The 5,807-nt window shown below is 42.4% G+C and overlaps 1 protein-coding gene across 1 annotated transcript in view; it reads right to left on the bottom strand.

Moving 5' to 3' along the window:
- SAMD13 (sterile alpha motif domain containing 13) overlaps positions 1 to 5,807 on the bottom strand; it is a 47,022-nt gene that overhangs the window by 1,737 nt on the left and 39,478 nt on the right. The window lies entirely within an intron of this gene.

Here is a 5,807-nt window from a genome sequence, read left to right as displayed (position 1 = left end):
CCTGCACCCTCTCCAATCTGGGAACCCTCTCGCAATCTGGAACCACTGTGCTCCTAAGTGCTCATCTGCCTGCCGGCCTGATGGCCCTAACTGCTCTCCCCTCCTGGCCTGATCTCCCTAACTGCTCTCCCCTCCTGGCCTGATCACATTAACTGCCTAACTGCTCCCCCCTGCCAGCCTGTTCCCTCTAACTTCCCTCCCCTGCTGGCCTGATTGCCCTAATTGCTCTCCCCTCCTGGCAGGGTCCCCCTGCCTATCTGCTTTCCCCTCCTGGCCTGATTCCTCCCAACTGCCTATCTGCTCTCCTTCCTCTCTGTGTCCTTTGGACCTCACAGGCATGCTGAGAGCTCTTCGCTGTGGCCCTGCCTTTGTCCTGATTGGTCATTACGTAACAGCATCCCGGCCAATTTGCAAATTCCTCTATTATTAGTATAGATTATAGTTTATGCAGAATTTTGGGTACTTAGTTCCTAAAATAACTCTATAAATTAGGACAGGCAAGGATTATCATCTTAGTATTACAGGCAAACCAAGAATCAAGATTAAGAAGTTAGGAAAGGATGGCACAGGATTTGAACTCTCATCTGTCCACAGCCAAGGCCAATGTTCTTTTCATAACTCTACCTGTTTCTCTTGACACTTAGAAGTAAATATGTGTTGTTTAGATGGACCACTGGGGACTTAGGTTTTCTGGAATCTTGTCAATCACAACAGTGGACATTGGAAAAATGACTCACTCACTCTGAACTCCTTTCCTGCCCTTTAAAAGGCGAACCATCCTATCGCAACCTAAAAATCAAGCTCTCATGCTGAGGGCCCCACCATACTTCCTCTTAATGGATCATTGAGATTCCAAATAAGGTAGTGAGGGGCAGCGCTCTGCCCACCACAAATTCCCTCCTCTGTTCTCAGAGTCCACTCCCCATACCCTTCAAATACCCAACCAGGTATCCTGCACCTCAGCTACCCTGGAGACTACAGAGCTTTGGGGTAAATAAAAATGGGCTTCTCATGCAAGACATGAGACACAGAGTGTTGAAAGTGGTGTGAAACTTTTGGAAAGGAAACACTGAGAATGCTGACTGCACCTTATGTTTGTTATCACTTAATTGTGGGAAGAAGCTGAACTAGCTTTTAGGGAACCTGAAAGAGATGAACCAGCTGTGCATGCTTGGTAAACCTCGACACATCTGTTTCATCATTCTACCCATGCACATCTGTACCCACCTCCCCCAATGATGGACAGACAAGGGGACACATGTGCACCAGGAAGAGAAGACGCTGCTTTCATTACTATACAACTGAAGCTACATAAAACTGTGACCCCCTCCTACATCAGGTCCAAGGGGGCCATTCCTTCACACTCTCTCATGTACTTTGCTAGGCCGGGCAGAATATTTGCTTTGAAGGACTCTGTGTGGGGGAGAAATAGCACTGGGCTAGGGGGCTGGAGAAACACCCACTCTGTGACCTTAGGCAAGTGTCTTCCTCCTCTCTCCTCGGTAGGTAATAGGGGATATGGGATTTGGACAGGATTCCATGAGATACCACCTTTCCAAATGCTCCCTGAGCTGTAAGTTATGCAATTACTTGTCCTTATTCCTTCACAGAACCATGGTCCTCATTTCAAATACCGAACATGAACCACAGCAAAAGGACAAGGAATTACTTCTAACTAGTCTGTGGTGTTTCTGAGTGTTGGAAACCTTTATTTCATCATCTACTAGAAAACAAAATACCCCCATTAATATGTAGGAGAGAGCTATTCAAAACCATAGCACATAACAAAGCAATTTGTTGGTAGGGCAATTGGAAAAGTAAGGACATAGGGATGGAATTTCTAATTCTAAAGTATTTTTCTTCTTTTTCAGCAGCTAGTAACCCCAAAGATGGCCCATCAGTCAAATCTGCAAGTATGAGAGTTGGCAGAGGAGCTTCCAACACCTGGAAGTCATGGGAGCTGTTCTGAAGGCACTGTGAGGTCACAGGAATCTGAGTCACAGGTCACTCCAAAGCGCATGCTCTCGCTTACGCGCTGAGATGACACAGACCTACTTGGAATGCTTTAGAAAGCTGCCAAGCCCTTCCTGCTCTCCATCTTTCCCTTGCTGATGTCTGCTCCTACTTCACTTATTACATATTTCAAACTGGCACCAGGAAGAGATGACACTGCTTTCATTGCTATACAACAAGAAAATTTCCTTGATTAACTGAAAGTGAATTTTTAAAAATCTTTGCTGGCAAAAAGTCCTACAACTCAGCATTTCTGTCAAAAGCCAAGTATGTCTGTGAAAAATGCTGAAATTGGGATTTTATTTGAGACAAAATGGAAAATCATATTCCACACTCCAATTTGATTTTCCCTTTGTTCAGGAGCCACACTGTAATTCACCTCGGACTAGGGTTCAAAAGAAAGCTCTACTTGGAAATCCTCATTTTAAAACTTTTGAAATGAATAGAGTTCAACAACAGAAATTTCCTATTAAATCAAACTATAACAGCTCAGATGAATGGGAGTAGAATTCAGCATAATGGACATGTGAGCTTCCAGGTCAAACCACAGTGTGAACCTTGTCTCCACAACTTACTGTGTGACCCTGGGTAAGGGACCTAACTTCCCTAAGCCTCAGTTTCCTCATGTGTGAAATGGAAGTAAACCCATGAAGGATTCTGGAGATAAAAAATGATGCATTCATGTAAGGCAACTAGCACAGTGCCAGACATATAGGAGACTCTCAATGCTACTAAGTGGAAATGTGCGGGCTTTGAAAGAAAGGAGATATATTTCTATTCCAAATCCATCTTCTGCTTCCTTTCTGGAAAAGTGCTCTCTACCTGAATGCTACCCTTGACCAGAGGGATGCAGGAATATTCCTGTTCAAGTTTTAAAAATTTATTAAAATTTAAAAAATTCAAAGACTCATAAAACATTTGTCTCATAAAAATCGCAAACACAGGAATACTCCTTGAATTAAGAAAGCTACTCATTTGTTATGTAACGTGTATAAAAGTTTGCCAGTCTGTATGGTGCACTAGAATGAGCCTGAGAGTGGAGACTGGAATACAGGAGTTCTAATGCAGACTCCAGCAGTAACTCTGCACAAGGAACCAGTTCCCTGGACCCCATTCATTTAGTATAAATGAAGAGTCTGAAGTGTGACCAAATCCCATGATTCCATGTATATAATGATTAAAGCCCAAATAAAAAGATAATTCACTTCTTGGGATCCTGTTCATATATCCGTGTTAAAGGGATAATCATTTGCTAGTTTCAGTGAAACTTTTTTTTTTAATATATATTTTATTGATTTTTTTTTTTTTACAGTGAGGAAGGGAGAGGGATAGAGGGTTAGAAACATCAATGAGAGAAAAGCATCTATCAGCTGCCTCCTGCATACCCCCTACTGGGGATGTGCCTGCAACCAAGATACATGCCCTTGACCGGAATCGAACCTGGGACCCTTCAGTCCCCAGGCCGACGCTGAGCCAAACCGGTTAGGGCAGTGAAACTTTTAACATTACTTCTGTCTTCTGTCTTCAGGGAAGAATAACCAAGTGCCTACTGGGCAATAATATTTAAAATGTTTGCAGACTTAATAAGTTCCAGCAAGTACTCATGCATGGAAGTAAAGTTTAGAGATGACAGGTATAAATTCCCAATGAGGACAAGACCCTAGATCTAAAAATAAATGAGTAGGATCCACAGATGTTGTAACTCGGTAGATAAGCATGTTTTAGAGCAGTGGTTCTCAACCTGTGGGTCGCGACCCCTTTGGGGGTCGAACGACCCTTTCACAGGGGTCGCCTAAGACCATCGGAAAACACATATATAATTACATATTGTTTTTGTGATTAATCACTATGCTTTAATTATGTTCAATTTGTAACAATGAAAATACATCCTGCATATCAGATATTTACATTATGATTCATAATAGTAGCAAAATTACAGTTATGAAGTAGCAACGAAAATAATTTTATGTTTGCGGGTCACCACAACATGAAGAACTGTATTACAGGGTTGTGGCATTAGGAAGGTTGAGAAGCACCGTTTTAGAGCAAGACACTATTTTATTGCCTACTAGGTTGGGCCAAGGACAAGTTACTTAATCTCTCTAAGCCTCATTTTTTTATCTATATCATGGGGGGAAAGTTGCTACTGTATTTCACTATTGAAGTATTATTGAGGTAACATATGTGAAGTAGAATTCCTGACATCTGCTGAGCACTCAATAAATGCTATTAAAAATGTATGTGAAAAATCTTTACCCATTTACTTTTCACTCTTTCTCTCTGCTAACAATCCACACCTAGGTAACTCTTTCAATTGAGCCTAATTTTGGTATGGTGCATTGGAAATGTATGGTAAGAAAGATGAGGTGGGAAGAGAAGCTAAGAGAAAGGCTAGAAAGAGAAAAAGAGTGATCAAGAAAGTGGCACAATAGCGAGGTAGAGCAGGAAAAGAGTTGAAGATAAGTCAATGGGGTTTATGATGGAAGGACCCTGACTCAGAAGGTCATATTCATGGTGGTGGTCTCTAGTGTCCCAAATATAGTGCAGGGGGAAAGAAAGGTCAACTTAGAATCAGAAGACTTTGTCCTAAATTAAAGGTCAAACTCTGCTGCTTCCTAGTTCTTTATGTAACATATGGCCCATTATTGTCCTCCTCTGCAAAATGAGATGTTGGGACTAAGCTGACTGCTGTCCATTCCAGTTCAACACACTCTCAGATTCCAACTCTGGTCTCTGATAAGCATCTGACTCACCAGCCTCACAGGAAAGACTGCTGTAAAAAAATATTGCAGCAACTCCTTACCAACGGCGTAGAGGAAGCTGATGAAATGGACTTTCTTCTTCCACTTCAGTCTTCTCTCTCACATTTTCTCGAACTTTCTTTGTAACAACTCTCTTGCCATTCACTATCTGGCTGCAAGTGGTGACCAGTCTGAAGTTTCCCATTCCACTGCTTACAAAGGGGACAAATTTCCCAGAGGAAGGGGAATCTGGTCTGGAGCCCAGGGATACAAAAGTGGAAAATCCTGTGTCCAAAATGGGGGTCACATTAAAAAAGGAAGAGTGGAATCTCCTGGATTTACCCACATGGCCAGTGGGGAAACAATCTCCCGAAAAGAGGTCTTTATCTTCAAAGGCATTGTGAGAGCCACAGTGTGGTCTCTCAAACCACTGTTCCTCCTTCAAATCATTTTTGTTTCTGCCATCTCCTCTATTTTCTCTTTTGATGTGGCTCCTTCTGGACTTGTCATAATTGTTGCGTTTCTTGGCATCAGACAAGACTGCATAGGCCTCAGATACTCGTTTGAATTCCTCCTCAGCTGCCTTTTTGTTTTCTGAGTTCTTGTCTGGGTGTACCTGAAGAGCTAACTGGTGATAAGCCTTCTTAATATCAGAGGAGGAAGCATTTTGAGGCACCCCTAGTACTTCGTAATAATTCACCATGTTTCTTTAAAGGATCTTTCCTCACCAAGACAGTTTACTTTCTGAAGAGTTTCCATATGATTTTGAAAAGGAAGATGGTGAGCTACTCAAGTCTATACCAAGACCCTTTGAATCTTATCACAGGGTTCCTGGAACAAAGTCTCTTTTGGGAGAAATTCCTCTTTGCTGTAGGTGTCCTTTGCAGTGCCTCCTCCCCTCCCTGCCCTCTGCAGCTCACTGTGGGTGGAGTGATTGTGATGGAACATTATTAGCCAATGATTCTTGGCTGATGCTGTGCTTGCCTTGTATTCCTATTGGTGGAAAATTTGGGGTGGATAATATACATGCTGGGGAGATTTCACCTAATATAT

The sequence above is a fragment of the Myotis lucifugus genome, unplaced genomic scaffold (genome assembly GCF_000147115.1).
Source record: "Myotis lucifugus unplaced genomic scaffold, Myoluc2.0 scaffold_25, whole genome shotgun sequence".
In the NCBI taxonomy this organism is placed as follows: Eukaryota; Metazoa; Chordata; class Mammalia; order Chiroptera; family Vespertilionidae; genus Myotis; species Myotis lucifugus.
This window is presented reverse-complemented; position numbering and strand designations above follow the sequence as displayed.